The following is a 15,388-nucleotide window of genomic DNA, read 5'->3' as shown; positions in this document are numbered from 1 at the left end:
TAGTACAATATTTAGTATTCAACTATCAATCCTGATAAGACACCGTGTCAATATCATTTATCAGTAAACACATGCCATTATTGTTTATCTCGTATCTATGTTCGATTTTACCGCTTATTTGTTTCAAAACTTTTTTTATAATATTGGAATCAGACGAACATGCAATCCACTTGATGGTAAATGGCTACCATGGACATCTGTAGGTAACCAACCCCTGATTAGATTAGATTTCAATCTGAGGTCGGCCATTATGCGCCGCTACTCCTGAGGACTAAGCTGGAACGCCTCGGAAAAGTATGTCTCTTACCACACCCTTGAAACCAGAACACAGCAGCGCTTAACACTGCTGTTATGAGGCAGAAATAGGTGAGGCGGTGGTGCCACCGGAGTCGAACAACAAAGGGTTCTACTACCTTGTAACTCCAGATTAGATTAGATTCTTATCTGACGTCGACCACAGATGATATCCCTGTGGAAATAAGCTGGAATAATTTGGATCAGGAAAGTTTAAGAGCTCTAATATTTGGATCTTACAAGTATAATTTATATAAGAATTTGTTTTTCAAAAAAATATAAGGAAAATCGTGCATAGAATATAAATTAGAACCTAAAAATAGTAATACAATTATTATTTTTATTACATCATGGTAGCGAATATGTATAATTGACAATATCATATCTTTATACGGAAATAATATAGTTTTGAATTTTTTCCTTAAGATAAGATTATTTTTATATAATAATAATTTATTTGCATTCCACATAATAATAGTATTGCGTTATTTTTGTAGTATTTATATCAATTTAAATACGTAAAAATTAAATTATGGTATTAGTTACCATAATATTAGTTTAAACTTTAGATATTTGTAAAAAAAGATAAAAAACTGGTAATACACGTTTGAATAACAATTACTTTGAAACACAAGTTATCTACACTAATATTATAAAGAGGAAAACTTTGTTTGTATGTTTGTTTGTAATGAATAGGCTCAAAAACTACTGGACCGATTTTCAGAATTCTTTTACCATTCGAAAGCTACATTATCCACGAGTAACATAGGCTATATTTTATATGAAATATATTTGATAAATAGATTTTGAGGCGGTACAAAGTTTGCTAGTTTTAGAATACACACAGACAATTTTATTTATCTAATAGTATGTATTTTTATCTATACCAGCTAGTTCCATGTTTATTTATAATGTATAATATTTATTATTGCAATGATTTCAAGGTTTCACGGATAATATTTTTAACAATTATGCACAGTGAGTAATAATAAAAATATTAATCATAGTAGGTATATGTTTTTAGATGTTGCGTTATAACGTTGTTATTCTTGAGGATTAAGCTGGAATGTTTCATATAATACTGCTAAAAACTAAAGGAGTATGAACTCATCATTTACACTTTTAAATGATGTATATAGACATGTTAAATGTTCAATGCTGTCTATGTGCACCTTATTATTTCAAGTATTACAGTGGCAATTAAGTTCTCGCCGTTTTTTTTTTAAATTTAACATCAAATGTTTGTGATCTAAGAAAGAGAACGTACCAAAGTCTCCCGGAATTTATAATATTTTTATCTTGCAGTTAATTTAAGTTAATTTTATAAAAATTACGATGATCATTTCAAAGATCGAATTACTTAAAAAATTATTTAAAATCATGTTAAATCATATTATATCTCTTCAATTAATAAATAGTCACGTAAGTATTTACGAGTATATTTTAGGCCGCGTAAAACTGCTAGTCCGCTCTGAATATAGAAACGAATCGCGTTGCCATAGCAAATTGTATGACTACACCTGCTCGCAACAACTTCAGAGCGGACTAGCAGTTTGGCGATGACTATACCTACTGTAAAAATATGGTATATTTATTATCTTTGCTCTAAAGGCTACTAGGTAAGCAGCATCATTTATAACTAAATCAATAATACTGAAGAGTGAAGACACTTGTCATAAACAAAAAATGTTTGCCAAATTCGGTTACCAAGTCGTTGAACGGTAGAAAGCGTTCGAACGGTTAATTTGGAGAAAGTTGCAGGTAATGTTGACACATTACAGCTTCTTTTATGACCTCAGCGAGTAAAGGGTTGACGGAGTATCGTACTAAATATACATTTATAAAATTACAAATCTTTAGAAATTCAGTTTTGGTACGTTTGTGCTCTCAAAATTGAAAACTTAGTCTATGGTTTGGCTTGAATTTTTTTATATAACCTTGCATTTCTATGTAAGAGTGTTCTTATATAATATATAAGTATAGTAGTTATTATTTTATCCCTAAATTCTTGCCAGAACGCTTAATTTATTATTAATTATTTTGAATATTTAATAATTTATGACCTTTCCTGCCCATAAGTAAATACATCCTTTCACTATTTCTTACGCAAAGAGAACTTATTTTTAGTACTCTTTTATTAGCTTTGGTTGTATGTATGTGCTCCATTTATCAGGTTCGAAAAGCACCCCACACTCTTTCCACAATTATACTATTTACTGTTCCTTAATCGATTCTTAGATTGAAAATTATTTTCTACTTTTTAGTTGATTTTATTATAAAAGCGTGTTTTTTAGTTTTTTTGAACTATATTTATTAGAACATTACAAAATCTTCTTATAATTCAGGCTGCACTTTACCCTTAAAGGGGAGAATTTTTCCACGAAATCGATTTAATTAAATGTAGTTTCCATTCAGAAAAAGCGTAATAAATATATTTTTATTTATTATTGTATATCTATGTCATAATACTGACATCAATTAACGCCTATCGGTTGGTTAAAACTCGCGGTCATAGATTAGTAAAGATTACTCACGCCTAACAAGAAAATGTACCCAGTTTTGAGAATTGAAATAGTTGCGTAAAAAAGTTTTGCCACGTCTCCGTGCTAAAATGTCCCTAAAATATTTGAAATAATTATTTATTTATTACGTAAATTACGTAATTATTACGTAAATTAGTTATTTATTCGTAAATTTTCTCTAAAAATGTTTTTATTTGTCAAGGATTCAAAAAAAAGAACTTACTAAAATAAGCCATTTGTGGCTTCATTCAATTTCAAGGCGGCGAAGTATCTTAACTAATCTATGCTCGCGGTAAACTAAAAACACGCAATTATTACCTATTGTTACAAAACGCCTTTAATACCCATATTTTTCTACTATCGCAACGTGTGTTTATTTTAATTGTAACGATTAACACGTTTTAGTTTGCAAAGGAAAATAAATGAATGGAGGTTCAGTTGTGCTAATTACATCGAATCGATTGTCGGCCATTTTTTACAGCATTTGGCGGGAAAGCGTGTTTTATCGGCAAAGAATTTGTCTTGCATTCTGCCACGTAGTATTGAGATAATTTACAAAGTATTTATACTATTATCCATCGAAGTATGTATGTAAAACATACTTGTTTTTACACACACATAATAGATATGATTTACTTATGTATTTGTGTAATTATCACACATTCCGAGACTTATTTGGTAACGGGACATTTCTGAAGACAATGAGATTATTTTTGAAGGTGGTAGAACCTTCTGTGGTTCGACTCCGGCGGCACCACCGCCACACCTATTTCTGCCTAATAACAGCAGTGTTAGGCGCTGCTATGTTCTGGTTCGAAGGGTATTGTAAGGGACTTATCCGAGGCATACCAACTTATTCCTCAGGGGTACCGACGCTTCTGGCCGACCTTAGCTAGGACTTTAATTGTATCTAGGATTGATTACAGATGTCCATGGGCGGTAGTAGTTTCTCATCATCAAATGGACTTCATGCTCGTTTCCTTTATTAAAAAAAAGGGAAAAGTATCCATTACTTTCGATTCTCGATTAAACCTGTATGCAAATAAAATTCAATCTACTTAACAAAAAACTTCAAAAGAATGAAACCATGCATAATTTCCGGATGGAATTAACATAACTGTAAATATAACATCATGGCGGCGTTGCGAATTGAGTCAGAACATGTTTTGAGACCGGTTTGAGTGGACGAGGTTTACGCTAGCCAGATCGATATTACAATACCATAGAGACCATAGACTAAATAATTGTTATCTGTATTTTTTAACAGTGTCATAGGTTAGGATACAGATTAATAATTATAGTTTAAAAACTAAAAACCACGCTAAAATCGCACAAGGAAATTCGTTAATCCTTATTCCTGACGATCCTAATGAGATGAATGGAATAAAATTATTAAAATCGTGTATTGTCATGGGTTCTTGATAAGTGTTAATTTTTTTAATTAATCGGACCGTCCAAAGTTGTTAAAAATCGAGTTCAAAGATTCCAGTACATACATATGTACATATAGGTCAAGCTAATAAAAGCATGGTAAAAATATAGAATATTGGCATAATGAAATGAAATGGTATGCAATTTTCAAATTTAGAAAAAGTATTTTTGTCTCATAAGTTGGTAATCTTAAAGAAAAGAGTCCTAATTCGTGCCAATATTATACTAAATGGGATCATATTACTTATGGTCGTGTAGTGGAATGCGCTTAAATGTTCCCGCAAAAAATGGGTTAGGTCTCGCAAGCTGTCGTCCATTTTCTGGACATCGTGATTTTTCACAATGCATGTCGTCAATATCTCCGACAAGACATCGCAACGTCACACGACGTCGTGTCGTAGTGTCACAATGCGACGTCGTGTCGTGTATATTTGTCTTAAGTCTTAGCCCTTACACAGATTATAAACTCATGACTTGTTATAGGCTATAAAAACATGATTATATAAAAAAACGCATTGCTTTATTGCTAAACGTCAATTCGCAATTGACTCGAGCGGGTTCTAAACCGGTTTCAGTCGTCAACGCCATTCATGATCGGCCATTTTATGTATCATAGATAGCAGACATTTTTTTAACGGATGACCCTGAACTTGTCTATGGAAAGTGGTTATGCCAACTTTATTGTTTATTTGGAATGACTTGTGATTTTTTAATAAGAGCGACGGAAGGTGCAATATGCAGTTGGAGTTTTTATTTGTTTCTTATCTTGTGTTGAACTAACTTATTGTCAATATGATAGAATTTTCCTGTTGAAGTTATTTATGAAAGGTATGTAGCAAAAGAGCATGCAGTTTGAAGATGATAAAACTCCGTGATTTGATTTCGGAGGTACCATCGCCACACCTATTTCTGTCTTGAATACTGTTAAGCCCTGCAGTGTTCTGGACCCTTAGAATGACATTTTACGTTTTTACAAAAATGACTGTTTATGTATTTGTTTACGTACTTCCCATACATTTCCAATCACTTCCGATACAGTCCGCTAGGAGCGCTGATTGGAAATATATGGGCAAATACGTAAACAAATCCAAATCAGACATTTTTGTAAAAACGTAAAAACTCATACTAAGAGTAGGTACTGGTTTGAAGAGTGTTGTAAAGGCATAGACTAGTAAAGATACTTCGCCGCCTTGAAATTGAATGAAGCCACAAATTATTTTAGTAAGTTCTTTTTTTGAATCCTTGACAAATAAAAATATTTTTAGAGAAAATTTACGAATAAAGAACTAATTTACGTAATAATTACGTAATTTACATAATAAATAAATGATTATTTCAAATATTTTAGAGACATTTTAGCACGGAGACGTGGCAAAACTTTTTTACGCAACTATTCCAATTATCAAAACTGGGTACATTTTCTTGTTAGGAGTGGGTAATCTTTACTAATCTATGTGTAAAGGAGAGACATTTGCGAGGTATTCCAACTTAGTTCTCAGGGGTAGCAACGCATCTATGGCTGACTTCTGACAGGGTTTTAATCCTACCTGAAGTTGATTACAGATTCCAAGAGCGTCTGTTATCACTTATCATCAGTTGGACTGCATATTTACTACTCCATATTATAAAATTGATATCCGAATGAGGTGTCGTTGGATTCGTCTAAATCGTGGGTGTGACAGCTCTATTCTTAAGCAGTCACGTGTTTTGTTATATTAATTCTCTTGGAAAATGCCTACAAAATAATCACCTGGCAATATTGCTTTACCAGCTGTGTCGTTGTGCTAACATTGACGTAACTGATATGCTATCGATTTTATGTTCGTGCAAATATTCTGATAGGGAGAGGCACTTTAGTATGGTTCTTGGTTGTGCAATGTCAACATTGTTTGAATCACTGGGTATTTTAGTATACGGTATCCCCTGCCTGTCGTAAGAGGCGACTAAAAGGGGGCTTCCGGGGTTGCGGGCGGCAAGAGTGGGAGCTCGAAACCGTCCAGCAAGCAACCCCGGGAAGGACGACGGTATGTGTGGTCGCATACCGTCGTAAACACCAGATGGTGTGGGAGGAGCCAAAAGTGCTCCCCCAGGGTAGAGCCCGGTCGGGGCATTGCGCTTGGAGGACTCCGGTTGTGTTCCCTCGGAGATCCCGGAGTTCTCCAACAAGCGTTGAGGACGACCACCGGGGAGGCTTTAGTGCGGTAAAAATCCCACATAACCCGGCGTCGCTCCCACGTCGTCGGGTACCTTTTGAAGGTTTCCCCCTCGTAAACAAAAAAAAAAAGGTATTTTAGTATAGAAGTAATAAAGGAGCAGTCTTCATGATGGTATGGTACTGTCGCCCATGGACATCTGAAATCAACCCCAGATAGGATTAGCTATTCCTACCTGAGGTCGACAACAGATGCGCCGCTACCCCTAAGGACTAAGCTGGAACGCCTCGAAAAGTATGTCTCCCTTATCACACATTCTCCCTCCTTAGGTACATACAAATCAACCCCAGTTAAGATTAGATTTTAACCTGAGATCGGGCACAGATGCGCCGCTACCCCTGAGGATTAAGGTGGAATATCTCAGAAAAGCATGTTCTCTTACCCGTCTAACCAGAACACAGCAGCGCTTAACATTGCTATTATAAGGCAGGAATAGTAATAGCGCTGGTGCCACCGGAGTCGAACCACAGAGGGTTCTATCACCTTCAAATCTACACTAATATTATAAAGAGGAAAACTTTGTTTGTTTGTAATGAATAGTATCAAAAACTACTGGATCTATTTTAAAAATTCTTTCACCATTCGAAAGCTACATTATCCACGAGTAACATAGGCTATATTTTATATGAAATATATTTGATAAATAGATTTTGAGGCGGTACAAAGTTTGCCGGGTCAGCTAGTATAGAATATATTCTAAACTCATAAGCAGATTGCAACGTGCCAACACTTTCTGAGAAATGATATCGAATGCGGCTAGCAAGCGCAAGCGCCGCTAAAACCGGACATCTATTCTAGTGTCCGGAATGTACGGTACACCCCTATTTTGTTTATTTCTATCATTCTTATTGTGGTTCTTAAGTGTGTGGGCACTTGGTATCTGGTGTCTACGGTATTATGTTCGAAATCAATAAAATCCTGATTGCAAAGATTTATTATTGCAGAAATATTTGTGATACAACCTATTTAATGTTTTGCCTTCCAAACAAAGACATAAGACAATTTCTTTATACACTATTTACTCATATTTAATCTTTCCAAATATCTATCAAATATCGAAATTTGGCAATTTATTTTGTGAACTAATTCTCCAATGTTGAAATTTTATAAGCATAAAATTGAAGATTTAGATGACGATCGATTGAATATAAATAACGGGCGATACTAGAAAATGTCAAATTTTGATCTTTGATTTCCAAAAATTGGATAGTTTATTAATAACGATTGTTAAACTATTGAACCAAAAACAAATTCCAAATAGTAAGCGCCATTTTGTCAAATAACCATCCTATCTTTCTGTGTCTCGTAAATTGTCGATAAAATGTTCAAATTCAATAAATCTTTGTTGAAAGCACTTTATCTCGATATTATATCAGAAAGTCCCACTGACCCGTCTCGTATTTCATCATAATTTGAGTTAACACGAGTTGTGCCCAGCCGTTTTACTTGCGTTTGAAAGTAAATATCTACTCGGGGGTTTTAATGTTATTGCATGGAACCCTAATTGATTTTTCTAAAACAAGAGAGAGAAGAAAGCGTGGTAAGGACGAAATTCTATTCCGAGGCATTCTAGCTTGGCCTCAGGGGTAGGGTCACATCTGTGGCTTACCTCAGGTAGGAATCTAATCGTATCTAAAGTTGATAATAGATGTCCATGGGCGGCAGTAGCTACTTACCATCAGGTGGACTGCATGCTCGTAGAAAAATACTTCCAGCATTAGGACAGTAATGGATCGTTGTCAATCCATTACTGCCCCACTGGGCACGGGTCTCCTCTCAGTGTGAGAAGGACTTCACATATCTTTAAGAACTTTTTCATTTTTTTGAGATCTTTCAGCAAACTAGATTTCCTCACGATATTTTCCGTTTTAGCAATTGCCGAATAATTTGTAAAACGCACATAGCTTTGATATCAGTGCCTGGGATTTGAACCTCGGACTCCTCGATCAGTTAGGCTATCACTGCTTAAGAGTAATGTGTCAACTAATTAGTTAATTTAATTTCTTAATCACTGAATATCCCTCGCCAAAGCATTTAATTCTAAATATTTAGCAAACGTTTAAATAATTCATATTAAGATTTAGAGCAACGTTTGTGTAACCTTGTCAGCACCCAAATCCTTGAGTAGAAGTGTGAATTGTTAAATAAATATGTGTGATTCGGTTATTGGTTAGTTGGTATGGTGACCATGGCTTATTTAGTAGAAGGATAGTCTGTTTAGGGCTCCCTTGCCCAAATGGTACATCCCTTTGTGGTTCGACCCGGCGGCACCACCGCCTCTCCTATTTCTACCTAATAACAGCAGTGTTAAGCTGCTGTGTTCTGGTTTGAAGGGTGTATTAAGGGAGACATACTTTTCCGAGGCGTTCCAGCTTAGTTCTCAGGGGTAGCGCATCTGTGGTCGACCTCAGGTAGGAATATTAAATAATATCTGGCCTTTATAACAGATTTCCATCGGTAGTAGCCACTTACCATCGGGTGAACTCCATCCCCATCTGTTACTTCTAAATTATAAAGAAAACTAAATAGAGCCGATAAAGTAGAGCCTTTCCCAGTAATACAACAGCAATGGGTGGTCATCACGTCAACCCATTATTGTCCCACTGCTGGGCACGACTCCTCTCAGTGATAAGAGTTTAAGCAATAGTTGTTCACGTTGGCCAAGTGCAACTTGGTGGAATTATCTGACCTTCAAGAATGAACTGAATGAATGAATGAATTTGTGAAGAACTTTTAAGCGTATAAGTTCTCACGATGTTACCGCTACAATTAACACAATTAAGTAGTAGTAATTATGGTTACGTTCAATTATAATTTTTAAGTTTTCAGAATATTTAACCATTGTAAATAACACCATCTGGCGTTAAATACAAGAATTAATTATGACTGCGTTCAAATTTAACAATAAAATCGATTTTCGTTCGTTCAATATTTTCGAAGTATTTAAAATTGCGTTCAAATTTAACAATAAAATCGATTTTAGTACGTTCAACATTCTTCAAGTAATTAAAATTGCGTTCCAATTTAACAATATAATCGCTTTTCGTTTGTTCAATATTCTTCAAGTTTTAAAACTGCTTTCAAATTTAACAATAAAATCGATTGTCGTCCGTTCAATATTGTCAAAGTAATTAAAACTGCGTTCAAATTTAACAATAAATCGTATATTTCATTCAATATTCTTAATATAAAAAGTAGCTTCATACGCACAATACCGTAGGGAAGTTGATAAAAACTAACGAGCCTTGCAACTCATAAATAAATTTATGGGTTTCTACCCCAAGTAATAAAGTGATACCACACCCTTATAAATTAGTGGTATTGTAAGACATTTCGGATACTTGTGCGAATTCGTGTCACGAATCATGATGATTGGTTGAAATTTTAATTTTATATTTTCTATATTTGTACTTTTTTCTGTGGAGTACCGATCTCCCCACATTTTTCGCGTGAAGTAGTAAACGAAATTGCAGTTATCATGATGATAAATGATTTTTTATTACTGCCCAAGGAGATGTGTAATCAACTGGTATAACCTAAGCTGGAACGCCTCGGAAAAGTATGCCTGCATAGATAGATTAATAAAGATAGTTCGCCGCCTTGAAATTGAATGAAGCCACAAACGGCTTATTTGTAAGTTCTTTTTTTTAATTCTTGACAAAGAAAAATTTTTTTAGAGAAAATTTACGAATAAATAACTAATACTGCGTAATGTACATGAGAAATAAATATTTTTTTCAAATATTTTAGGGACATTTCAGCACGGAGACGTGGCAAAACTTTTTTACGCAACAATTTCAATTCTCAAAACTGGGTACATTTTCTTGTTAGGAGTGAGTAATCTTTACTAATCTATGCCTGCATATGAAACAAATACCTATCTACTAATTAATTCGACCAGCGTGGTGGAGTGGTCACCATACTAGTCTGACGCGCAGAGGGTTCGATCCCCGGCCAAACAGAAATCTAAATGTTGAATTTAGGCTTCTGTCTGGATGTTGTATTTGTCCCTGTGCCTGTCCATTGCACCCACGATACAGAGAATCCTAGTGTGGGGCTGTGAGTGCAGTTTATTTAAAAAATATTTATTATTAATTAATTATAAAAACATACATTATTATGAAACGACATGTTACCATTTACTTTTCATCAATGAAAGGTGTTGATTATATCCGTTATCAATATCATATCTGTATCAGTTAGTAAATATTTGTATCTCAAGTTTGTTTGGCTTCTTGGGTAACGTTCTTGATAATGACTAATATAACTAATAAACAAGACTTATCTTAATTATTTATATAAAATGTATTTACTTGTTTAAAATATCACGCTGTATTTAGTCCACTGATGGGTAATGATCATTGATCATTGATTGAATGATCATTGTCGCTCATAGACTCCTGTAATTGACGTATAGTCCGCGATAAACTGCTAGTCCGCTCTGAATATAGAAATGAATCGCGTCGCCATAGCAAATTGTATGACTACACCTGGTCGAAACAACTTCAGAGCGGACTAGCGGTTTGGCGATGACTATACCTGAGATCGGTCACATATGCGGTCCTACCTCTGAACTGTTTGAACGCCTGTGATAAGTATACCCACCGCACCTAACGACACCCTTCAAACCATAACACAGCGCTTAACACTGCTGTTATAACAGAAATAGGTCTGGCGGTGGTGCCGCCGGAGTCGAACCACAAACGGTTCTACCTATTGTACCGAGCTATAAATCTCCACGAGCTCGTAGGATGATCCATACGATATCACACGCTAATTGGCTCTATTGACATTGTTACAAGGTCTAGGTGTGTTCCACGGTTGGTTGGGTACATAGGGTGAACATATCTCCGAGATTGTCCGGATTTGTCCTAACTTATGAATGAGAAATGCGTGCGGCTTTACTTCCAAAATGATATTTTGATAATCTCTATAAACTCTAAGACGTTTAATAGAAGAATGTTATAATTAAGATTTTATATCGGACTCCGGAGAGTAATGTTTTTTGAGAGTATATCTCATTCTTTGGCACTGCAGCCCAAACGACTTGACAGATTTTAACATATGAGGTGTCGTTATATTCAGCGAAATAGTGCGTGATATAGATTACATTTTTAGGCGGGGGAGATTTTGATTATATTTTATTTAAAAGAATGTAATTTAAGTGTCTATCTCGGAACCCGACTAGACACTATGCCTTAAAACAGGTACAGAAACTTACCGTGACAGTTACAAGAGCTTTTCACGGTTATTCGAATTTATAAAACTTATAAAATAAAAATTTTATATTTCTAGTTTTTAAAAATTAAATTCAAATTCCGGTTATTTTTCTAAAGATGTTGACCCTACAGTACTAAAAGGTCACGATTACCTTTGATAGCCAGTACTTGTTAATACGGCTTTGTTCTTGAAGACCCTTTGTACCTTGAGCGTTTCAAAATCCAAGGTTAATGACCTAATTAGGGAACAGTTTAGATTAAACTTAAGGTTGAACCGGGAGGTACCACCGTCACATCTATTTCTTTTATAATATAGGAGTAGCAGATCATGCAGTCCATCTGACGGTAAGTGGCTACTGCCGCTCACGGACATCTGTATTCCACCCCAGATAGGATTAGATATTCCTACCCGAAGTCGGTCACAGATGCGCCGCTACCCCTGAGGACTGGAACGTCTCGGAAAAGTTAAGCAGGTAGAACCTTTCTATATGGAGTTATGTATGGAGGAGGATGTACTATAGAATTTTATTAATTACAGCTTGTTTCAATACTGATTATATTCTAAAGTCTCATTCTTTCTTTATATTGTGTTAGTGATGTATCGAAATATTGTCATTTACAATGAACTAGCTTTTAAATACGGCTTCGCTCGCAGTCAGAGGTTACACGCAGTCAGAGGTTAAAGTGTCACAAATAAAGAAACAAACTCACATTCGTATTTATAATATTAGTTAGAATGTTAATGTTTGATTAAACGAATACAAATCAATGATATAGGTTAGTTGGGTTAGGTCAGTCATAAATTACAATCAGTCAAGGTCAGTTTTAAATTACTGACGAGTTTGTCTACAATTAACTTTTATATTATAACTAACGGTTTAAAAGTTGTCCAAATTCCATGGCATGGTGTGAAATTGATCAAAACTTTATAACGATTAACTTGATATAATGCTTATAAAGTTTAAATTGACAAAAACCAAACGCACACAATTGACAAAACTTGAAAGTCTAAAACGGAATAGACTAAATTGTCTTGTGATGTTTTATATAAATCTGTTGTTGTATTAAATTTTAAGGAATGGAAAATCTATATACAATACTTTCATTGGTCTGTCATGTAAAATATGTTAAATATTTTGTCGTATCAATTTTTCTATATTTTGTATGTAAAATACTATACTGAAAAACATTTTTAATAAGTATAAACGTTATTTGTGATGTAATTGTAATAATAAAAAAATATTTTAAAAAAGTAAAGTTGCATCATGTTTTTATTTTGTCTATAAATCTATGTATTCTATAGATAATGGAACAAAGTACAAACAAAATGTAATAAAATTAGTAGAAAACATTTCTTGTACCGAAAAGTCAACAGTGTGCGTTCATCTTAACACTATTCAATCAATTAATTAAGCCAGAATTTATTAATTTACTGTTTTGGTACGGAATGCATAATTATTTAACTGTGCTCTACTATTACAGTCATAAATCGATAAATGATCGTTAATATAAATGACTTTAACTAAAATATATAATAAGGCTATTAGTGTTATTAAAAAGCATTAAATACTCGAATAGTGAATTCGATCTAGGATGTTTTTAAACCCGGGAAGCCGGGATAGAGTCGGGATTGTTGATACGCAATATGGGTTCGACTTCGGAGGCATCACCGTCACACCTATTTCTGCTAATAACAGCAGTGTTAAGCGCTGCTGTGTTCTAGTTTGAAGGGTGTGGTAAGGGAGACACACTTTTCCGAAGCATTCAGCTTAGTCCTCAACCTTAGACCTCGGGTGGGACTCTAATTTTATCTGGGGTTGATAACAGATGTCCATGCGCGGCAGTAGCCACTTACCTTTAGGTGGACTGCATGCTCGTAGACTTCTATATTACACCAGTATAATAAATTCGAAATGGGATTAGTTTTATAAATTTTTAACTCATTTTTATTGTTTATTTCTACTTATATCTACTTTTATATTTAAACAAATATACAATACTAATAAAAATGGTTACGAAAATACACGACGCATCATCGTCAATTAGAAAGAGACGAGACTATCGGAGATCGTCAAATCAATTCCTTGGAATAAAAACGAACAGATTGAAACATCCAGATACAATAATAACCCATATATCCCTATCGATCCCGGAAATACGCGCTTGAGGGATGTGGAGTAAAAATAAACAGATTTATATGTAGCGGGCTTCCTCCCTTTGATGTCTAACAAGGTAGGGAGATGTAAGATACACTTGGTCACTTGTATTGGCGTTCGTACTAATATTATAGAGTTGGTTGTAATATGCCCAGTATTAATAATCAATCTATCCAATGTTTTGTATAACAATGAGTGAGAAATACTGAATATAATATTTTTACAACTCGGTAGTTGGTACGCAAAAATTGGATATACCAAATATGAATACTGGGTGCAACTTTGCGATTACTGAACGGATTTTTTTTTTTTTATAATATAAGAATAGCAGACGAGCATGCAGTCCACCTGATGTGGCTACTGCCGCCCATGGACATCTGTAATAAACCCCAGATAGGATTAGATATTCCTACCTGAGGTCGGCCACAGATGCGCCGCTACCGCTGAGGACTAAGCTGGAACGCCTCGGAAAAGTCTGTCTCCCTTACCACACCCTTCAAACCGGAACACAGCAGCGCCTAACACTGCTGTTATTAGGTAGAAATAGGTGTGGCGGTGGTGCCGCCGGAGTTGAACCACAAAGGGTTCTACCACCTTTAAATATTTTCATATTTTCTCATTATTAGACAGAAATAATATACGTATATTTAGTTTCAGTAGTAAAATATTTTCGGTGTCAAAAATAATATTTTTAAAACTAGTCACTTAGTAGAAAAACATAATTATGCTAACAAATTAATCCTTATGAAAAAAATTATTACTATGAAGATATTCAGGAAGATACATTTTCCTTATTAAATATGAAGTTTTACTTGGATATTTCGTGTTACGTGTTGTGTTACGGTTTCGAGTTCATTCCCCGGTCAGGTAAAGTTCATTCTGTTTCTGGGAGTTTTAGAATTATAATATAAAGCGACCATCTTAACCCTTAGACGTCACAACACATATATTATTGACTTTAGGTAAAATCCCTGTTCTATTAAGATGATAACAGATGTCCATGGGTGTCATGGATTATAGATAAGGGAAGGGAGAGAAGATAAATACTGCCAATGGGGCAGTAGCCACTTCCCATCAGATGAACTTTATGCTCCTCTTCTACTTTTTTTTAAAAAACTTGACCCCTTTAGAAGTTAAAAAAGTTTTCCTTACGAAGGTTTTATCGACTTACTAATAAAGTAATAAGTAATGTAAGTAAATACATGTTTTGCAATCCGGCGTGCCTTATCATGTTGTGGTTGACCCAACTATCTTTACGGCGTCGAATAGGAGCAAGATAGCGTTTTGGAAATGGCCTCTTGTAATTAATTGAGACAATGTTTACATGAATGTGTGTCAATGAATAGGAATGTGTAATCAATGTGTAGGTTTTGTCCGTGTTTGTGTATTTTGTTAAAAATTTCAGCGAATTAATATTGCAACGCCTCAAATTGATTTTATTATAATATAACTGAAGTTAGAACATGAGTTATGACGTAATATTATCCTAAGAACATAATATTTTGATATTCATTAAAAATATGTAGGTATTTTTTTTTTCGGAAAACGTATAA

The 15,388-nt window shown here is 34.6% G+C and overlaps 1 protein-coding gene across 2 annotated transcripts in view; it reads left to right on the top strand.

Moving 5' to 3' along the window:
- Positions 1–15,388, top strand: part of LOC140745814 (opioid-binding protein/cell adhesion molecule homolog) — a 206,106-nt gene that overhangs the window by 15,797 nt on the left and 174,921 nt on the right. The window lies entirely within an intron of this gene.

This window comes from Epargyreus clarus, unplaced genomic scaffold (assembly GCF_041222505.1).
Source record: "Epargyreus clarus isolate Ecla_fem2 unplaced genomic scaffold, WU_Ecla_fem_2.2 ptg000011l, whole genome shotgun sequence".
In the NCBI taxonomy this organism is placed as follows: Eukaryota; Metazoa; Arthropoda; class Insecta; order Lepidoptera; family Hesperiidae; genus Epargyreus; species Epargyreus clarus.
Note: the sequence above shows the minus strand (reverse complement) of the source record. Positions and strands in the feature narration are given on the sequence as shown.